At 42.7% G+C, this 22,181-nt stretch overlaps 1 protein-coding gene across 6 annotated transcripts in view; it reads right to left on the bottom strand.

Moving 5' to 3' along the window:
- The window catches only part of znf469 (zinc finger protein 469), a 162,604-nt gene that overhangs the window by 16,051 nt on the left and 124,372 nt on the right, over positions 1–22,181 (bottom strand). The window contains exon 5 of one of the 6 annotated variants that reach the window (XM_018765036.2): positions 16,752–16,814. The exons of the other annotated variants lie outside the window; for them this stretch is intronic. The gene's annotated coding sequence lies outside the window, so the exon portion shown is untranslated. The remainder of the gene's footprint in view (positions 1–16,751; positions 16,815–22,181) is intronic. 6 annotated transcript variants of the gene reach the window in all.

Raw genomic sequence — 22,181 nt, 5'->3', positions numbered from 1 at the left:
GTTTAAAAACTCAGTCAAGCATAAGCATAAGCATTCAACCCTTCTTGGGATTCATCAGGACCAAAAGAAAAAATAGTTTACCCCAAGCCTTAAAAGTACTTAACTAAATCCTAGTTTAACAGGTACACACTGAAGGATAAATATGCCCTCTAGGGGGTAGTAATGTCCATGTTACAAGTTGTTGGTGAAAACTGGAGGTGTGGAAAAGGACTATACAGCTATGAGCAGTGTCACCCTTCAGCAGACATTCCATACAGACAGACATCAGTTATTGCAGGGTTTACCTTGGCCCTGTACTTTGGAGGCAAATGTGCAACTGTGCAACTGTGACTTAGCAACAGAATGCCATTTCTGTGTAGTCTACCAAACCACTCCCCACTTCCCAAAAGCTAACATTTGATTTTATTAACATACTCTGGAAAATCACCTCTTTTTGTTTGTTGTTTGTCTGTGTCCTTATGCACTGCTGAATGTTTACCTGACTCAATAGTGCCCCTATAGGCCTAAGGAGTCAGGAAACAAAGGTGAAAGCCCTTCACATTGCTAAAATATGCGCCTGATCAGCCTTGGTCTAGCTTTACTGCCCAAAGTGCCAAGCAAATGTCTTACTTTTTTAGGCCAGTTAACTTCCATCAAGCTGACTTGTTTAATGTTTATAAAAATAGCTTGGCTAGACTTACCTTAGCAAAAACATAAAAAAGGGAGATGAAGAGAATGTTTCAGTCAGATACATCATACTAAGTAAGATCATTTTTTTGTTGAAGACTTTTTTTGTTGAAGACCATAACAAAGCAGTAGAGAAAAGCCACACTTGGTAAGGAAATAATGATACTTAAACACAGCCACGTGTCAGGTCCTGCCTGCTTTCCTGAGTCTACTGAAATAGTGTGAAAGCAACTAAACCAAGGAAAAATATTTGAGCGCCTAACTGCTTTGCTTGAATGCTGCTTATTCTTATCTGCTCCAAATGTGAAAGCAAAAATGTACTGTTTATGCTTTCCAACCCTCATTTGCCTTGGAGGCAGAATGAAAAGAACAGACTTTAGATTAGCATTCAGACAGTTTCTGACCACTTTACTACCAAGCAATACCATGATTAGATATGAACCGAGATAAAGTGGGGACTCACTAGTGACAGTAATTTTTATCCTTCTCAAGTACTTCAAGTGTTTATGTACTTTTTATTTACTATAGCAATTGCACTCTCATCCCTCTTGTTACATTCTTTTGCCAGAGGGATGAAATTTAAAAAAAATAAATAAATTTATAATAGAACACTCCAACATTACATTTACTTTGCAGACACTTCTCTCCAAATCAACTTCCAATGAACTCTATGTAGTATTATCAGCCCACACACCTTATTCACCAAGGCAACTTACACTGCTAGATGTATTACCTACAATGGGTCAGTCATCCATTTAAAAAAAATAAATAAATTTATAATAGAACACTCCAACATTACATTTACTTTGCAGACACTTCTCTCCAAATCAACTTCCAATGAACTCTATGTAGTATTATCAGCCCACACACCTTATTCACCAAGGCAACTTACACTGCTAGATGTATTACCTACAATGGGTCAGTCATCCATACATCAGAACACAATCTCTCTGTGTCACACTATGGGGAACCTGGAGCACCCAGAAGAAACCCACACAGACACAGAGAAAACATGCAAACTCCACACCAACTGAGCAGGGATAGAACCCACATCCTCTAGCACCACCCAGGCACTGTGAGACAGCAGCACTACTTGCTGTGCCACCATGCCACCCAACATTTGTAAATAGATTTATTTTGATAATATATTTTATTTTTTGTTTCAGACAAACAAATCCCCATTATTCTTAAACAGTGGTGATCAAGGGGCAAGATAACATAAGAATCTAACTTTACTGTGACAATGACCCACTTAAATCTGAATGAACATCCCTCTCCTCTAGACCTTCCTCCCTTGTTCTGGACTCTACTGTGGTTTTTGCCAAACAACAGTAGGTTGTGAAGGTGGCTCTGTAGAAGCCAGGTTTGGACTTGGCTGAGAAATGTCACACCCCCTCTCCAGCTCAAGCGCTTTCAAAAGCCATGTGTTTGTGCTTCCGGCCCACAAGTGGCTGGATAGGGGGTGTAAAGCCACTGTGGTGGGGGCTGGACAGCACCTAAGTCCATCAGGTTTGTGTCAACAGACAGGACCATACATCACAGACCTGTGTTTGCTGGAATGCAAGTGTGGATGTGTGCCTGTGTATCTAGGTGGTGCTGGTGCGATTATATGCTTGATAACGAAGACACAAGCCTGGGACTCACAGGATCCATTCAGAAGCGGTACCAAAGCCCAACCTGTCAGCTTATGAAGCCCCAGGGTCCTCTCTACCTTTCAAAGCTATGCTGCTCCTTTCAATTCATGCTCTTTCTGTGAGCACTTGATCTGAACTGCTGAAATTTAAGTAATCCGTTTTCCTTAGCGAGCCATTTTTAGGGTTCCTAAAACACTATTTATTATACTATTTATTTCTGAGTACAAAAAAACTGACTGCTTGAACACATAATGAACACAAATTTGGTGAAAATGTTGCTGTTAATTAATATACAGCAACATATTGATGACAGATTACAGCGTGACTAAAATTGCAGTCCTTTGAAACATAACACAAAAAATTCAGGTAAAATGAGTATTTGTCAATTTCAACACAATTTTTACAACACTAACAAGGCAGACACTGTCTGCACCAAGCATATTGTCAAATCATTATTTTTAAACATTCTATCCATCAGAAACACAACACATGACAGAAAACTGTCCCCATGCCCTGTATGTATTTGGGACACAGGCCACAGGAAGTACCTCTGTGTAAGAAAGGTTTACTCTAATACTAGATAAAAACTGGCAGCTGGTGGTCACAGTATGATCTGAAATAAGCACACATCTAATATTGTTATTTGGTAGACCTTTAAAAACAACTCTAAACTCGGAGAATTCCAAAAAAACCTTCCTTGTTAAATATGCACTTGTAGATTACCTGACAGTAGGAGATGAAGTTAAGGCACTGGTTCTGGGTCTATATTGTTTTCTTAGGGGGTCATGACCTCTCCAACATGACACTAAGAAGGCCACACCAGGCCAGACCAGCATCATCTTGTTTCCCAGAAGGCAGAGAGTATGAACCCATTAACATATTTTTGGCTGAACCATGCTTTTAGGCTACATTAGTAAATTTGAGCCAATGAAGTAATGTAGAGAAAAAGAAATGGGATTCTTGAATGATGGGATGGGAAATGGGATTCTTGATGTAAGATGTTTGCATTTGGGGGAAAAAACTCTTTGGATGTGGCCATGTCAGAGAGGGCGAGGCTGGCATCATGCACGCTGCTCCATTCCCTAATGCCAGGCTGCGCCAAGCTGAGTGTTGGTGCAGCCTTTAATCTTAACCACCCATTCAGAGACACGCCCAAACACCCAAGTTGCTCACAATGACTAGACTTCTTCCTCCGTTGGTATAATACAGACAGCTCTCCATTAAGTTTTCCATGGAGAACAAACAGACCTCTCAAAATAATGAACCCTTCTATATCAATGAAAGAAACATATAACACTCCCAAGGTAACAACCCCTACACATATGTGCCAGAGTGCAGTTAGGAATTCTGGGTCCCCGGCAAGGATATTGCTCTGCCTCCACCCCTTTAAAATAATACAATTTTATTTACTATGGAAATTTTGAAGGGCTATTTCCAGATGTGGGCCTATAGAATTGTCGCCACCATTCACCCTACCAGCGATAACCCTGCACAGGTGGCAATATATCAGTATAGCTTTCCCAGGCTAACAAATTCACACTCATAGATGGAAATATAAACAGCTCACTCTAACTGACCAACCTTTGCACATAGGTGGCAATATATTTAGAGTTCCCTAACACTCAGAAGGCAGTACACATTAGCCTCTTTTAAAAAAAAAATATCTCCTACATCTAATTAATAAGCTCCTCCAGATTATAAAGGTTAATACATTTCTAAATGCTAGTAGTAGCACATAAACAGTGGAGATCCCTAGCTGTAGGAAAGACCATGTCCTTAAACTGAGTCGTGGACATGCAAAATGCTCTTCAGCTTTGCTGTGCATAAGGATTTATTAGTTATGGTAAAAATATTTTAAAAATAGAGGGATCCAAGCATTGTAAAGAGCATTTTTAAGGAAACATTTGGCTAGGTCAGTACTGCACACCATCCACACCCTTGAAAGAGACAGGTGAGGGTAGAACGATATTGAGGTTTTTACTCCTTCCTACCCTCCACCCCAACGAGTTTCCTTTCCCTTTTTCTCTAGACATTTTTTCTGACCATGGATTTTTTAACTCTCTCTTTCCAAATAGCTTCCCACAGTATTCTGCAAACATTATGGAATCTTTGCCTTTAAGCCTTTAAGAATGAGAAAATTTCCAGTCAGAATCCAGTATGATTCAGATCCTCAGATGAGATTTCATACTGTTTCCAGCCCCCACCTTCCAGCAGTGCTCAGGTATTCACAACAGGAACCACAGACTGGCAACCGTCCAACTATTCCAAGACTTCTGTAGGACTTCGGTGTTTTTGCCAGGTAGTTTCCAGGATGATGCCACACACGCACACATGTACACGTCATTTAGCAGTCCTTTGTGATTCTTTCATGCCAGAGCTTTACATTGCACCACCAAGCAGACAACCACAAATTGTACCTCAAACTGTGAATTTAAAGTTTCTAGGAGGCCTGATGTTACAGACAGAAGAATAGTCATGCCTATAATTCATTATCTGTACAAAAAGAGAGAACTCAGTTTTGAGATTGTTGACATGTTAAACACAAAGCTGAGTATTTTCTGTACATACCTGCATATGAATTCACATATGTAAGCAACTCTGTTATTGCCATAAGTGTTTCACCAACTATGTTCTTTTTCTGTTCATTTATGTACTTTCAGTAGCTTTTTAGATCCTTTTCAAAAACAGAAATTTTAGTTGTTATGAAAGACTGAACGAAAAGCAAGAGTTATGATTATGTGTCTAGAGATTGCAGAAAAAAAATGACGTTATGTATTTAAAGATGTTATGCCTAACTATCTTACAGAACTGGTGGTTTTGAACATGGCATGCCTTTGCAAACTGGAAAGCCTAACCATAACTCTTTCACATTTTGAACAATGGGGCTGTTTTATACTGTTATCAGACTATGTGTTTTAATCTTGAAAGATAGTAATTATATAGCATTAATAATTACACACACACACACACACACACACACACACACCGTCTGAACCGCTTGTCCCATATGGGGTCGCGGGGAGCCAGAGCCTAACCCAGCAACACAGGGCGTAAGACTGGAGGGGGAGGGGACACACCCAGGACGGGACGCCAGTCCATCGCAGGGCACCCCAAGCAGGACTCGAACCCCAGACCCACCGGAGAGCAGGACCCACTGCGCCACCACGCCCCCCGCATTAATAATTATTACTATGTAATTATATAGCAATAATTTAGCTGAAGCAAAGCTGATTTTTAAGGGAGAGGAGTGAGAAGGTATACTAATAGCAAATATACATATGTCTTACCATATTAAAACTCTTTATCAGAACTGTGACAGATACCTATGGTGTACATGAAGGAAAGTTTCATGTATAACCATAAAATGTGTTATATCTTGGCTTTTTCCTACTGTGGAGGAGTATGACCTCCTCTCCTGGGCAGGGAGTGGCACAGGAAAGTCAGTATGCAGGAATGCTGGAGTCCCCTCCATGAAGACTGAACTCTTCAACTCTGACCTAGCAACTGACATTTGCTTTATCAGGGAATTAAGACATTCCATACCTACATCTCAGACTTGGAAGCTAACCAAGCCTGTAAGTCAGTAAAAGAAAATAAAAATGATATCCCAGATAATAATTTACAATTTAAAGGGTTGGACAAGATCCATAAACACAGGAAGAATGGTGGCAGTAAATAAAACTCAAATCAGTTCACAATGAACAGCTGAATTACTACTTTACATTAATATTTATAAATTAATGTCAGGAACTATAATATCATCTTTCAGTCTTTATGTGAACCACATTTTTGATAACACCAAGCAATAGAGTCTGGTGGAGTAAATGATATAGATAACTGATATGTTTTTTATCAAAAATGACACACACATATATAAATATATATGCATTTTTTTATAAATTTATAAAATAATTTGAAAAATACCCACAGAAATATACTTGATTACAATTTCAATATGAAAACCTCTGAGACTATTTTTAGTGTATGTGGAGTTGTGTGAAGCCCAGTACTTAGAAAAATCCTTTTTTCCTGTATGTCTTCCTTTTGTGGAAAGTATTTTCATTTTCCACTTGTGTGTTTTATATCTAATGGTGCTTTTGCTTTGGTCTTAGAGGAGTAAATTAGAGAACAGGGACAGGGGCAGCGGGGCAGCACTGTCGACCCTGGGCTCAAGGTTACCCCCCGCCCCGACTGCCAGCCACAGCACTTGGAAAAAACGACTGAGAGGAAAAAGCCAACTATGCAGTTAGTTATTTATGTTATTCATCGTTCTAATTCTATCACGATCTGGGTCACATTCCAAAACTAGTAGCCTCCTGGCCAGCTGCAAAATAGGAATTCCGGGTACAGAATGTATCAGCCACTTTGTACCACATTTTTCCCCTCTGCGTCCTTATTTATAATTGTACAGGACATATCCCAATGACCTAATTACAACTCTGCCATTTCTAAATATATTACATAGTCAGACAATATGGTATTTCAGAAACTGTCTGCATAACAAATGTCATGCAAGAAACAAAAGCAGTTGTTCTATTTCCTTTCTTCAACTCTACTGAATGACTCTCTTGGTTTTTGGGCCTGAAATTAAGAAACCTTATATTTTTCTGTGTTCCCTGTGTGTCATATAATTTCAGAGGACTATGACTCATGTACCAGTCTCATAGCCGATCAGATTCTGGTTACTACCAGCACAACAGCGGCTCTCAGTTGTGAATCAAAAGTAAAAACTAAGTGTAAACTGCTCAAAACTGTACTCAGAGTATACACAGTGGAGTATCATGGACAAAGGTATAATAACTCAGCACCAGAGAACACCCAAACACATAAATTTAACCGCTGATTAAACAATCTCCTTATCCAGACAGCCATCTTTCAGCACAGAACTGATTGTAAATCAAAAATAGAACATCCATGGCTAATCCATGAGTGAGTGGCTAAGATTAAATAAGGGCGGCACTGCCCTGTGCAACCTTCCACATGCCGAAGAGTCCCAGGTGTGTGTCGGCAGTGTTTATCCGGCTAGCGGCTGCCTGGCATGCCACTCCATGGAAGGGGGGGCTGCTGAAAAGGAGCTCTGTGCTGTCGACTGGATCGCCTTACGGCCACTTCCTGCTCTCCCTGGCTCCCACAGTCAAAAAAAAAGGGGAATTCAGTCCGCTCCATCCTGAGCACAGACCTTAATTCAGCCTCCCCCCCACCCCCCACCCCCATTTCAGGAGGGCACTATTCAAACACTGTATAATGTATCAAAATATGCCTGTCATACATACTAAAACACAGTTCATGAAATTCTCCACAATTTAGCTGTAATGGAGATTGGAGCATTTTGGTGTTGTGTTTGTGACTGGGGATACTGCTTTTGTTTTGAAGCTGTGGTTACATTTAGCACTGTGATTGGTGATTTTGCAACAAAATACATAGTGAGTCTGTGCACAGTTTCAGTGTTTTAATGCAATTGCTGTTATTGTGGCACTTTTTGTGACTAAAATGTTGATGTTGTATGTAGAGATGTTGTACATTACATTTTGATTGGGGCAGCGGGAAGTGTAATGGTTACAACTGCTGCCTTTGGTCCCAAAAGGTCACAGGTTTGAATCTCAGCTCGGGCTGTTCCCTTGAGCCCTTGCTTACCCTAAATTGCTCTAGCAGAAATTACACAGCTGTACAAATGGGTAATTAATTCTAGGTAGACTAACACTGTAAGTTGCTTTAAAGAAAAGCAACAGCTAAATTAATAAATGTAAATGATTATATTTGACAATACAGTAGTTCAGTACTGTGGTTGCAATTTGGAAATTTGTCACATTTGTTTACCTGCAGACACTTGTAAACTCTCTTTACCCCAGACTCCAGTCTTCCAGATCAAGTTATCATTCCTGACCATGTTGGCCCATCATACCTTGGCTGTATCTTTCCACACAATTCCATTTCATTCTGTCTTTTGATATTAAACTCAAAGCCATGCTTGTCCGGTTATTTTTGCACACAGAAGTATGGCGACTTCAGATTCTTGGGGAAACTGAGAAACAGTTCTGATGCCGTTAAAGAAATCAGAACACATTGCAATAATTACTGGATCAGGTGGGATATTCTTCTTTGCACACAGATTATTACAAATGGGCTGGGGAGGAAGCAGGGCTGCATATGTTGTTGCATGATTTTTTTCACTATCCTTGTTATTCATCTATTCATTGAAAACTGGGGCTTTTTTACTCCTTTAAACATATTAAAAAAGCACCCGATATGGCCATTCCTGCCATGGGGTAAAAAAATAATTTGGGTCTACCAGTGACTTCCTTCTCTCGTGTTTCATAGCAGGCAAAGAAGAGTGGACCTCTGTATACCACGCAAAGACTCATTCATACTGCTGGAGCCAGAACTGACTAAGTCCCCACTCGGCAAGGCAATGCGGATCCAACCTGCACTCATGCTGTCGGCACTGACGTATACTCAGTTAACAATTGCACATCTCCAGCTATGTGTCTGAAGACAGAATAAAGCAATGAATAGAAACATCTTGTTATAGAAACATCTGTCACTGGAAAACTTAAATCACAGTTCAGTGGGAGTTGCATACAAAGCTATGACCGCTTTCCGTAATAATCCAGTAATGTTTAACTGTTGAGATGCTTTAGTTATGGAACACAATTTTTCACAAAACTAAGCAAATCACAAATTTGACATCTAATTTAATCATATTCATTTGCTTTAAGAGAACAAAATAACGGCATCACTGCAAAAGGTTGTAACACAAAAAAACAGCATTTGAGTTCTAAATGCAACAAAAATATTTACATTTCTATCGAGGGAGTAAGGTATGGAAAAGCTCCTAGGATTAGTAAAAAGTGAGAAAATTTATGTTCATGAATTGATACAGATGTGTCTAATTCAATAAATAAATAACAACTTGTCATGGTGAGAAACCAGACTGTTTGACAGATACATCTGAATACAAATACCATTTCACACTGAAGCATCCTTCTGTCAGGCCAAAGAGAGGACATGGAGGAGGCTGGACCCAAGTGCAGGGTCATTTATTCGGACTAGGCTGCTTCTCATTGTCAGGGACGGGCGAATGGTCGGTCGACTGGCAAACTGGGCAGAGGGGAGGATCCAATGTTGTGGTCGAGGGACAAGACGAGCGGTTGTAACCAAGGAGGTGTGGAGCAAGACTAGGAGATGAGGAGGAACAGGACATGGCATGAGAAACGCTATGTGGGGGGTTTGAGAGTGCAAAGGTGACAGATGTCTCAAGTCAAATTCCACAGCTGGGAAGTGGCTGCTCTGATTACAGCACGGTACTTCTCACTGAAGTGCAGGCATGGTCATGGCACACACTCAGTTACACTATGGTTTTCAAGGTAGAATTGTTGTCAAGGACCAATCCACACTATGCATGCAGAATGAAGCTGCACTAGAGTCCACAACTGCCCACATACTTTGCAGCATAAGTGCCTTTTTCTAGTATGAAGTCAGTCTTCAAACTCAAACCAGCTGCTTTTTACAATGGAACACCAGCTGGAGGACTGTGGGATTGTATCACTGAATCATCACAATGACACAAATTCATAAAGTGACTGGCTGTCCTGTGAAAACCCCTAATGCTAAGAGCCAGTCTATCCACCTCTAAACACTGAAGAACATTCACCATCTTTAACTATACTAAAATAATCCTTTTCTTAATACCCCATTAAGCCACAACAAACAATAACTGATAAATAATATAAACCACAGAATGGTTCTTTGGTTTTTGTGAAATTCCAGAATTTATTTGGCTTAGAATGTATTTTTCAAGAGGGGCTATGGTGGTGCAGTGGGTTTGGCCTGTGCCTGCTCTCTGGTAGGTCTGGGGTTTGAGTCCTGCTTGGGGTGCCCTGCAGCAGACTGGCATCCCATCCAGGGCATGTCCTCCCCCTCAGCCCTGTGTCCTGCACCCCGCACTGCCAGGCTAGGCCCTGGCTCAACCATGACCTCACTCAGGACAAGCAGCTTCAGACTGTGTGTGTGTGTGTGTGTGTGTGTGTGTGTGTGTGTGTGTGTGTGTGTGTACGTATTTTTAAAAAATTCCTTAAATAATTGTGTCCCATATTTGCAGTTACACTGATTACTTAGTTACCATGGAGATGACCGAATACAAACACACACACTGACTGAAACCACTTGTCCCAAACAGGGTCACAGTGAGCCAGAGCCTAATCCGGCAACACAGGGCGTAGGGCTGGAGGGGGAGGGGAAACACCCAGGACGGGACACCAGTCTGCCACAAGCCACCCCAAGCAGGACTCAAACCTCAGACCTACTAGAGAGCAGGCACAGGACAAACCCACTGTGTCACCACACCCTCCCCCAACTGAATATAGCACATATATCTTAACATCTGTTGAAAAGATTATGGTAAATTGTTGGTTGAGTGCATAGTTTTAATCTGGACATATTTAACAGATTAGCATTAATGTTTAGCATTACTTCGGTGGGCTCACCACCTGCCAGAGAGACCGTAAGGGGCCGGTGCATTGTGATTTGGGCAGTGGTCGGGGCCGAGTGCCTGGCCGACCCAAACCTCGAGCGCCAACTCTGGTTTTTGGGACTTGGAATGTCACCTCACTGGCGGAGAAGGAGCCTGAGCTGGTGCGGGAGGTTGAGAGATACCGTCTAGATATAGTCGGGCTCACTTCCACTCACAGCTTGGGTTCTGGAACCACTCTTCTCGACCAAGGGTGGACTCTTCACTATTCTGGCGTTGCTCAGGGTGAGAGGCGGCGGGCAGGTGTGGGCTTATTATTAGCCCCCCAGTTAAGCCGCCATGTGTTGGAGTCTACCCCAGTGAATGAGAGGGTCATCTCCCTGCGCCGTCGGGTAAGGGAACGGTCTCTCACTGTCGTTTCTGCTTATGCGCCTAGAAGCAGTGCAGAGTACCTGGCCTTTTTGGAGTCCCTGGAGGGCGTGCTGGAAAGCGCTCCCACTGGGGACTCTGTCGTTCTACTGGGGGACTTTAATGCCCACGTGGGCAGTGACAGTGACACCTGGAGGGGCGTGATTGGGAGGACCGGCCTCCCTGATCTGAACCCGAGCGGTGAGTTGTTATTGGATTTCTGTGCTAGTCACGGTTTATCCATAACAAACACCATGTTCATGCATAAGGGTGTCCATCAGTGCACTTGGCACCAGGACACCCTAGGTCGGAGGTCGATGATCGACTTTGTAGTCGTTTCTTCTGATCTTCGGCCATATGTTTTGGACACTCGGGTGAAGAGAGGGGCTGAGCTGTCAACTGATCACCACCTGGTGGTGAGTTGGATTCGATGGCGGGGGAAAAAGCTGGACAGACCTGGCAGGACCAAACGCATAGTGAGGGTCTGTTGGGAACGTTTGGCGGAGGCCCCTGTCAGAGAGGTCTTCAACTCCCACCTCCGACAGAGCTTCAACCAGGTCCCGAGGGAGGTGGGGGACATTGAGTCTGAATGGACTATGTTCCACGCCTCCATTGTCAGGGCGGCGGTTCGGAGCTGCGGCCATAAGGTCTCCGGCGCCTGTCGCGGCGGCAATCCCCGAACACGGTGGTGGACACCGGAGGTAAGGGATGCCGTCAAGCTGAAGAAGGAGTTCTATCGGGCCTGGCTGGCTCATGGGACTCCTGAAGCAGTTGACGGGTACCGGCGGGCCAGACGGAGCGCGGCTCTGGCAGTCGTCGCGGCAAAAACTCGGGCCTGGGAGGAGTTCGGTGAGGCCATGGAGGAAGACTTTCGGTCAGCCTCAAAGAGATTCTGGCAAACCGTCCGGCGACTCAGAGGGGGGAAGCAGTGTTCCGCCAACACTGTTTACAGTGGAAGTGGTGCGCTGCTGACCTCAACTGAGGATGTCGTCGGGGGGTGGAAGGAGTACTTTGAGGATCTCCTCAATCCCTCCGACACGCCTTCCGTAGAGGAAGCTGAGGCCGGGGACTCGGAGGGGGACTCGTCCATTACCCTGGCTGAAGTTGCTGAGGTAGTCAAAAAACTCCTCGGTGGCAAGGCTCCGGGGGTGGATGAGATCCGCCCCGAGTTTCTCAAGTCTCTGGATGTTGTGGGGCTGTCTTGGCTGACACGCCTCTGCAGCATTGCGTGGAGCTCGGGAACGGTACCTCAGACCTGTTCCCGGTGCATGTTGGACTGGCAGACCAGGGTGGTGGTCCCTCTTTTTAAGAAGGGGGACCGGAGATTGAGTTCCAACTATAGGGGGATCACACTCCTTAGCCTCCCTGGGAAAGTCTATGCCAGGGTACTGGAAAGGAGAATCCGACCGATAGTCGAACCTCGGATACAGGAGGAGCAATGCGGTTTTCGCCCTGGCCGTGGAACACTGGACCAGCTCTATACCCTCACTAGGGTGTTGGAGGGTTTGTGGGAGTTTGCCCAACCAGTCCATATGTGTTTTGTGGACCTGGAGAAGGCATTCGACCATGTCCCTCGTGGCATCCTGTAGGGGGTACTTCGGGATTATGGGGTTCGGGGCTCGTTGCTACGAGCTGTTCGTTCCCTGTATGACCGGAGCAGGAGCTTGGTTCGCATTGCCGGCAGTAAGTCAGACCTGTTCCCGGTGCATGTTGGACTCTGCCAGGGCTGCTCTTTGTCACCAATTCTGTTCATTATCTTCATGGACAGAATTTCTAGGCGCAGCCAGGGAACGGAGGGTGTCTGTTTTGATGGCCTCAGGATCTCGTCTCTGCTTTTTGCGGACGATGTGGTCCTGTTGGCTTCATCAAATCAAGACTTGCAGGGTGCACTGGGGAAGTTTGCAGCTGAGTGCGAAGTGGCGGGGATGAGAATCAGCACCTCCAAATCCGAGGCCATGGTTCTCAGTCGGAAAAAGGTGGATTGCCCCCTCCGGGTTAGGTGGGAGCCGCTCCCTCAAGTGGAGGAGTTTAAGTATCTCGGGATCTTGTTCACGAGTGAGGGAAAAATGGAGCAGCAGGTTGACGGACGGATCAGTGCGGCGTCCGCAGTAATGCGGTCATTGTACCGGTCTGTTGTGGTGAAGAGAGAGCTGAACCACACGGCGAAGCTCTCAATTTACCGGTCAATCTACGTTCCTACCCTCACCTATGGTCATGAACTCTGGATCATGACCGAAAGAATGAGATCGCGGATAAAAGCGGCAGAAATGAGTTTCCTCCGCAGAGTGGCTGGGTGCACCCTTAGGGATAGGGTGAGGAGCTCAGTCACCCGGGAGGAGCTCGGAGTAGAGCCGCTGCTCCTCCGCATCGAGAGGAGCCAGTTGAGGTGGCTCGGGCATCTGTTTTGGATGCCTCCTGGATGCCTCCCTGGTGAGGTGTTCCGGGCATGTCCCACTGGGAGGAGGCCTCGGGGCAGACCCAGGACACGTTGGAGAGACTATGTCTCCCGGCTGGCCTGGGAACGCCTTGGGGTTTCCCCAGGGGAACTGGAGGAGGTGTACGGGGAGAGGGAAGTCTGGAGGACTCTGCTCGGACTGCTGCCCCCGCGACCCGGCCCCGGATAGCGGAGGAAGATGGATGGATGGATGTTTAGCATTAATATGTTTAGCATTAATATATATTCTTTGGAACAAGGATACTGATAGGGCCTACTTGAATTCAGTGTTGTTTTCAGGGTATCCTGAAACTGATTTGAAAGTATATTTCTGGTCCACTAATGGGGTTTGACACAGCTTCCCATTTCAGGAGCTGAATGAATGGGTTGCAGCAGCCTGGGTGTGCTAGTCAGATGCTGGGCAGCTGTAAAAACAGAAAAAAATAATATGGGAAAACTGATGAATTCATAGAAGGAAATCTTTATATACTGTGTGGTGATGTAAATTTATCTTAAAACTGAAGCTCAAGGCCTGCTTCCCACAAGAAGATGAGTTTTACTAATCTTAGGAGCTTTTCTGTACCTTACTCCCTCGATAGAAATGTAAATATTTTTGTTGCATTTAGAACTCAAATGCTGTTTTTTGTGTTACAACCTTTTGCAGTGATGTCATTGCAACACTTTTCCTGCCCCACTAAATACTTCAGCAAAGGTCACATTTACAACCACATGAATTATTTAACATCAGCCTCTACAGTTCATTATAATGATATTAAAGGCAAAAGTAAATGAGATGGCTTGATGTCTTCATTATTTAAATTTCTGACAATAAACCATTACGGTGACTAACAAATCAGTGGCATCCTCTTCTTCTGAACTGTGCACATACCTCTATAAAAAACCAGACTACAGAAGTTATCAAAGAATGCTGGCTGTCTGGAAAGCATGTCTGTCTGTTGCATTTACTCAAGAGATGTTTTAGACTCTTGCTATTTACTTTATCAGCACAAAATTCTCCAAGAAGCTGAGGGGTAAAATGATGTCAGTGACTAATGAAAATGTGTAACATTTTATGTTTCCATTCATATGCTACTGATTGAATAGAGGAGGGTGGTGGAGAAACTGGCTGAAATGTATGACATGAATTTGAACCTTAAAGGTTTCACTTAATTGTAATATGGTGGAGTTGGTTTGGAAGGTAGTTCTATGACCGTGCTACAGACTGCCTCCAGACTGCAATTCGTAGGCTGTGTGGTGAACCTCACAGAGGCGTCCTGCCACCACACCAGTAAAAGGGTGGCTGTTGCTGCATGCTGCTAGGTACTAGGTGATTTTATCGTGGCAGTGAGGCTCACAAATCCAGTAAATGAAATGCATGTGTAATGATGGCGTGGAGACTGTGCTCATGCAAAACTAGAGAGCTGCTGTGAGAATGGAACAACTGACAGCAGTCAACGTGACCTTGGAAGCAGCCACTACTGGAAACTACATTACATTCACATTAACTTATTTACCAGAAGAAAAGAGAAAAAAATGTATCAGGGGGTTTTAAGCTTGTTTATAATGCTTTGTGATTTGCAATTATCATCCACCGAAGTATTAGCCTTTAACTTTCCTCAGCGATAAGCTGAGCAGACGCGAGCCCATGAGTCTCGGCAATGCCAGACTAGCCATACTTTGACTCTCATTTCTCCTCTACAGTAATGTATTACTCAGCCTGTGACTCTAAGCATTTCCAAGCACTGCTCTGTCAGTCAGGCAAGGAGTCACAGCAGAGTACTGCAGAAATGTAGTACTGAAGGCAAGAAGTCTATTATTGATGTGCAGTAAATTCCAAGTCAGTCAGTGAGTCTCAGTATTGCTGGGCATTAATTTGCCAATCACACAATGTGATTAGTGTACTGCCCTGCAGTAATTCATATCTACCCAGTGAGTCTCAGCAGTGGTGTTTAGCAATTCATCAGTGAGGCTATGAATGTGGTCTATCTTTGTAGACACATTTCACTGCTTCACATCAAGCAGTCAGAAAACACACCACTGGAATGTTGTGCTTATTTATAATTATATCCCTACAGCTTTGCTACATGATTTTTCCTTACCATTTGGATGACATGCTAAACCAAAGACACTAGAACACAACCCTGTTATATGAGACATAAATCAAGCCACAGAAGCCTTGTGTGTAATGGGAGAACAAATGTTTGGCTCAGTGACAGCAACACATCTGAAATTACATCAAAAATATTTCCCATTGCAATGTTCTTACCACTGCTGTGGCATGTCGCCACAGTACAAAACATAGCCGCAGCAGAACAGACAAATTCTGAAACTACCTTATGTTTAGCTAGAACTTTGGGAGTATCAGTCACAACTTTCACCTGATATACGTAGGTGAAAGTTACTACACATTTATGGTGAGTGTTTGAATTTCAGATAATTTTTTCAGACAATTCAAGGTTATTTGGAGTCTCAATGATGAGTCATAATGAAGCTTAGAAAGGTTTTATTACTATTGTGCAAAAGTTCAGCAGGTGTTATCCATGACAGATGTTTGTGTTTATTTGAAAAGAACATACAGTCATGCTGATGTTAATCTGGTCCTGTGTGCTTGCAACTCACCCCCAGCTCTATTACATGTTTTAATACTGCCTGAAACTTACTTATTAGTATGTTGTTAAAGCAAAAGCTAGCCAAGGCCTTTTAGCCTCTATCTCTGGTCTGTGGAAGATAACAACATTACATAGGCATTCTGTATTCTAGAACTCAACAACATGCAGTTCACAGCAATTAGAAAAGGAAAAGAGGACAAAAGATGGGATCAATAATACAGTGAAAATTAGTAAATAATAAAGTAATATAATAAAAAGTGAGTACATTTGAACTGTGAGATGTGAGAAATAAGCATGCTGCTTCAGCCTATAAGTGACAAAACAATGGCTGTAAGAATAATGTCCTCCTGCCATGACAGTAACTAGAAGCTTAAGTGGTAGACAGGCTATTGGACATTTGCATAATGGGCAGGTAATACTGTTTTAGAATATTTCATAGAGCCTAGAAATCACTGATTAGATGAATATGGGAAAAACGGATAAGCATTTCAAAAGGTCAGGGTGGGGGTATAAAGATTAAACCACAACATTACCTACGAGTTGATTCAGTCAAATATAAGCGGATGTACTATTCCCTGGTCCAAGTCTCTGAAGAACTGTTGTTGTACAATAAACAAAAATAAAAATTAGAGTATGAAAGAATTATTAGCATTTGTCCCCAAGGTTAAATATTACTAATTTGACTCGCAAAAAATAAAACGGACAAGAAAGTTTTTCAATAACTGTTTGAACTTCCAAAAAATGAAAAGTCAATGTCAGCAGTAGTGATGATGACCATAAAGGGGACATCAGCAAACTAATCATATAATTACTAGTATCAGTTTAAAAATAAAAATGTAAAACACTATGTTCATGCACGTCAGTCATTTTTTCTGTGGTTGCAACCTAATATGTCTATTTTCAACTTAGTGTTCTTGGACACAAGTAAGAGTATTGACAATTGAGGGGGCACTAAACATGGCCAAATTTGAAGGGGGTGAGAGCAAAACAAAGCAAGATAATTTAAAGAATTTACCAGAAAACTTTAGTATTTTTAAACTGGAAACCCAAAAGACAAAACAGCTTCTATCTTGAGTGGTTCCAGAAAAAGCTCCTTTATGAAGTTCATTCTGATTCTTTACGCATTAACCCCTTAAAGAGCTAGGAACCATTCCAAAGAACACAGTTAAAGTTTAAAGAGCAGAAGCAAAGTAATTTTATTTATTGGGACATAAAAACATTTTCTGCAGTGCAATGCCACCTGATCAACATGAGTGATATTGAATGAGACATCTGGTATGTTGACAAAGGCTACGCTCAGTGAGCACAGTTTGACTCCAGCCAGCACAAGCTGACACAAGCACAAGCAGGAGTCTAAAGAGGACATGCCAACTTGAAAAAACCAAGCTACAGGTCATAACTTTATATAAGAAAAGCACATTTTAAATTGCATATGACTACATCTGTGCAACACACACGTCAAAATCCCAGTATAAGAAATTATACTGAAAGACTTTATGCTGAAATAAATAATTGAGATTGTATTGTTATGTAAAAGCTGCAATCCATTGATGAGTGTCTAAGCATCTAAACTGTGGCAAGTGCTGCACAATCCAGTTGTCAAGTTTTTCGCACGATGACAGGCTAAAAAAAAAATTTTACAGCAATTCAAATGCCAAAATGTGTGTATTTTACAGTTAACATTCCATATCCTATGAACCTCATAAACATAACAATATGACTGTCATGACCACGTGGGCACCTCAACCAGAAGCACCTGACTGTAATTAGAGCAACTGGTTATAAAGAGCACCACTCCACCACTTCCCAGTTGCAGAATCTCACTTAAGACAACTGTCCCCTCTGTGCTCTCAAACCCCCCCACTTCTCGTTGCTCATCTCAGGTCTTGTTCCTCATCGCCCCCTAGTCCTTCTCTGTGACTCCTTGGTTACAACCACTTGCCTCATCCCGAGGCTACGACATTGGATCCTCGCCTCTGTCCAGTTCATTGATCGACTGCCCATTCGTCATCCCAGACCACAAGAACCAACCTAGTCCTTCGGTACTGAATAAACGATCCTGCACTTGGGTCCAGCCTCCTTTGCATCCTCTGACAATGATACACAATATGCATATAGTCTAGTTACTATTAAAAATCACTTTAAACTGCCTTTGGGGCTGTATCTGTGTGCAGTGCAGTGTGTATTCAAGTGTGTGTCTAACTATGACTGTAGCATCATGTGCTTCAATACTATTTAGAGATGGTATAATTAATACTTTAGTAATTAATAATTTTACATATATTTTTGTGGCCCACACTGCATGAAACGGGGGCAAAAAATACACACCCCTAATTTACATTTTAATTTAAAGAAAATACCACACACACACACACACACACACACACACACTTTTAGAACTGCTCATCCCATACAGGGTCGCAGGGAACCGGAGCCTACCCAGCAACACAGGGTGTAAGGCCGGAAGGGGAGGGGATACACCCAGGATGGGACGCCAGTCCGTCACAAGGTACCCCAAGCGGGACTTGAACCCCAGACCCACTGGAGAGCAGGACTGCGGTCCAACCCACTGCACCACTGCACCCCCTAAAGAAAATACTATTAAATGCATACCTGTGGTTGAATCTAGTTTGTTGAAATTTAGAAGAAAATTTAGAATAAATAATATAATATAAACTTGAGATGCAGTGGTTAGCAGGGCTGCATTTAGACCCAAAGGTTTGCAGGTTCAAATCCAACCTCTAGATACAATAACCTTGAGCAAGATACTTACCTTAAAAGTAAAAATAAGATGTATAAATAAAGTCATTTTTAGTTGCTTTGGAGAAAAGTGTCAGCTAAACGTAAAAGATTTTTAATATGTGTCTGGTTATTAAAAGTTGAAGACATGCCATCTTTTTTTTTTATAATAAGTAATTTAAGCCACCATTGAAATTATAAAAATGTATTTCTTAGGGGGGGGGCGCAGTGGCGCAGTGGGTTGGACCGGGTCCTGCTCTCCAGTGGGTCTGGGGTTTGAGTCCCGCTTGGGGTGCCTTGTGATGGACTGGTGTCCCGTCCTGGGTGTGTCCCCTCTCCCTCCAGCCTTACGCCCTGAGTTGCCGGGTTAGGCTCCAGTTCCCCACGACCCCGTATGGGACAAGCAGTTCAGGAATGTGTGTGTATTTCTTGTGCTTTCAACTTGGCCTTAAAAAATACACATTAAAATTCATCTTGACATAACACCATTCTGAAAGTACAAACATTCCTTGATTTACAAAATGAATCATGAAGTTCCTCAAAACAGTCCAGATATATAGACTGTTTCTATAGAAATTTTGGACACAAAAATCGGGAAGAATTTATACTGTTTATACTGTTTTCCCAGCCCAAAAAATCCCAAAGAAATTTCCTTAAATATCACTAGAATACTGTAAAATACCTTACTAAATAACTAAATCAAGTAAACTCTTGATTTCAGATCGATACAAAACACATTTACACGCGTACTGCTCTGGGGTATTTCCCACTTTTGTTTTTAATTGGTCAGTTCTCCCCAAGATGAGCAAGAAACAAGGATCCATAGAGTTATGTCAAATGTATTGTGAACAACTTTCTGAACTGTGTTGCTGCTAAAATGCAAATACATACCCAGGAAGCCATACTCTTAACTTTTCCTGCTAATTCCTCTGCGGTCTCGACAATCATTTAATTAAATGACACTAACAACATGACTAACAGACATGGTCGAACTTTTGTTCACATCCCACGGTGCGCCACTCTATTTTTTTGGACATCCTTTGGATAAATTTGTTTATTTATTAATTTATTAAGGGGGGTGCAGCAGGTTTGGCCTGTGTAGCAGGCCTGGGGTTTGAGTCCTGCTTGGGGTACCTTGGGATGGACTGGGGTGTGTCGCCTCCCCCCCACATCCTTGCTCCCTGTGTTGCTGGGTTAGGCTCCGGCTTGCCGCGACCTCCGGCTTGGGACAAGCGGTTGTAGACAGTGTGTGTGATTAACTTTTTATTCAGATTTTTTATTCTGAATATCTAAACTTTCATATCAAAACCCAAGAGCCTATACCAAAATTTTGAATGAAAGCAGTTTGTAAATCCTCCTTCAGAAATACATGAGCATTTTCACTGCTGCTTGTCTAAGCACTTAGACATACTTGTATTTATGTAAACATGATTTACCTAAATTCAGATTTACATAAAAAAATTCCTGGCATACACATTATTTACAGATTGCACTTATGCAAATATCTGAAATATGTTAAGTGCAAGTTGGTGTAGTCAGGAAGGTACAAGGTACAGGGCAGGAAGGTACATCTTTCCAGTTCCATCATGTTTTGAGCTGTGAATGTATCTCCTCTTGTTAGTGTAGTGCTTTTTCGGATATTTTTTACCTACTTCATTTTTCACAATGCCTGGTGGTAAACGTGTATTTGTAAAACGAGAACCATCTCGCAAGCGTACAGCAATCAATTCGGAGATGAAACTGAAAATAATAAGTAAGAAGATGGATAAAGATTATTGTCTATAGCACGGGAACTAGGTTTAACCGTATCAACTACAAATATGAAAGTGAAGGATGCAGCATGTATAAAGGAGCACATGAACAGAACAGCTAACGTGAAAACAACATTAATGTATGACACCCCTCCTAAATTTTATCCTGTAAATGAAAATATAAAACTAACTGCAAGAAAGAAAAGAAAAGACTGACACTAATTCTTACCATACAAATGTTTTTGGAAAACATGCTAAGACTTGCCACAACAGTAAGGTTTGGAAAAACCACAACTTCAGAAATCCAAGACTAACACTACTGCTGCAGCACAGCACAGTACGGATCAATAGGTGCTAATTGGCAGCAGGACAGCTTTCCAGGGTTAAGCAAATATGGTGCAGCCCCAAATCAACAACCATAAACTGGCAGCCTGTGGAGCTTGACATGCACTATCTCTCCACTCGTGCTGTGAGCAAGCTAGAGAATTTCACTGTCAACAATGGTGGTTTCCTGCAACGTAAAGACACGTGGGCTGCAGTATACAGCAGGGGTTAAAGCTTTTTAGCAAGTGCTAATCAAAAAGTCAGCATGAAGAAGCATAAATAGGTAATGTGTGGAAATTAAGCTATGCAAATTTCTTTAGATAAGGCTATATGGTAAGAAAATAAAAAATGCACAGTAAACATTTTTGTCATACCCTGAGCCAGGTCCCTGCTACTCATAGCATTGTCACACTCACACACACACTTTCTGAACCGCTTGTCCCATACGGGGTCGTGGGGAACCGGAGCCTACCCGGCAACACACAGGGCACAAGGCCAGAGGGGGAGGGAACACACCCAGGACAGGACGCCAGTCTGTCGCAAGGCACCCCAAGCGGGACTTGAACCCCAGACCCACTGGAGAGCAGGACCTGGTCCAACCCACTGCGCCACTATGCCCCCGTGCCCCTGTGCCCCCCCCCCCCCCCCTGCATTGTCACACAATTGTGTGTCATGTGGTTGTCACCTCCTGCCTTGATCTTGCCACTGCCATTTGCAGAACTAAAATTCTGGCTCCAGTCTCCCTGAAATTCCTGCTGTAGCATCTTGCCAGCACACACTTGCCAGGCTTATCTCAGAGATAAGTTATTGAAAGGAAACAGACTTACTTTGCACTCACCTTCCAGCTATACCTGCCAGCTCACACTGGTAAGAAAGGGGAAGTCAACAATGTGTGAAAATAATAAAACTTTTGACAGGATGTATGTGTTCACATTTCTTTAACACTACACATTAAAAGCTTTTTTCCTTCTCCATCCATGATAGCCACACATGGTTTATATAAGAAAGACTTTTTTCTCATATCCTTTGTAATTTAAAACTACACACAGAAGGAAATGAGACTTACACAGCTGTATGAAGACAGAATCCTAAAGTGCAGCCCTTGCCCACTCTACCACATAGGTCATGGTGATATATCCATACATACGT

This window comes from Scleropages formosus, chromosome 7, assembly GCF_900964775.1.
Source record: "Scleropages formosus chromosome 7, fSclFor1.1, whole genome shotgun sequence".
Taxonomy (NCBI): domain Eukaryota; kingdom Metazoa; phylum Chordata; class Actinopteri; order Osteoglossiformes; family Osteoglossidae; genus Scleropages; species Scleropages formosus.
The sequence above is the reverse complement of the archived record's forward strand: the minus strand, read 5'-3'. Positions and strand labels throughout refer to the sequence as shown.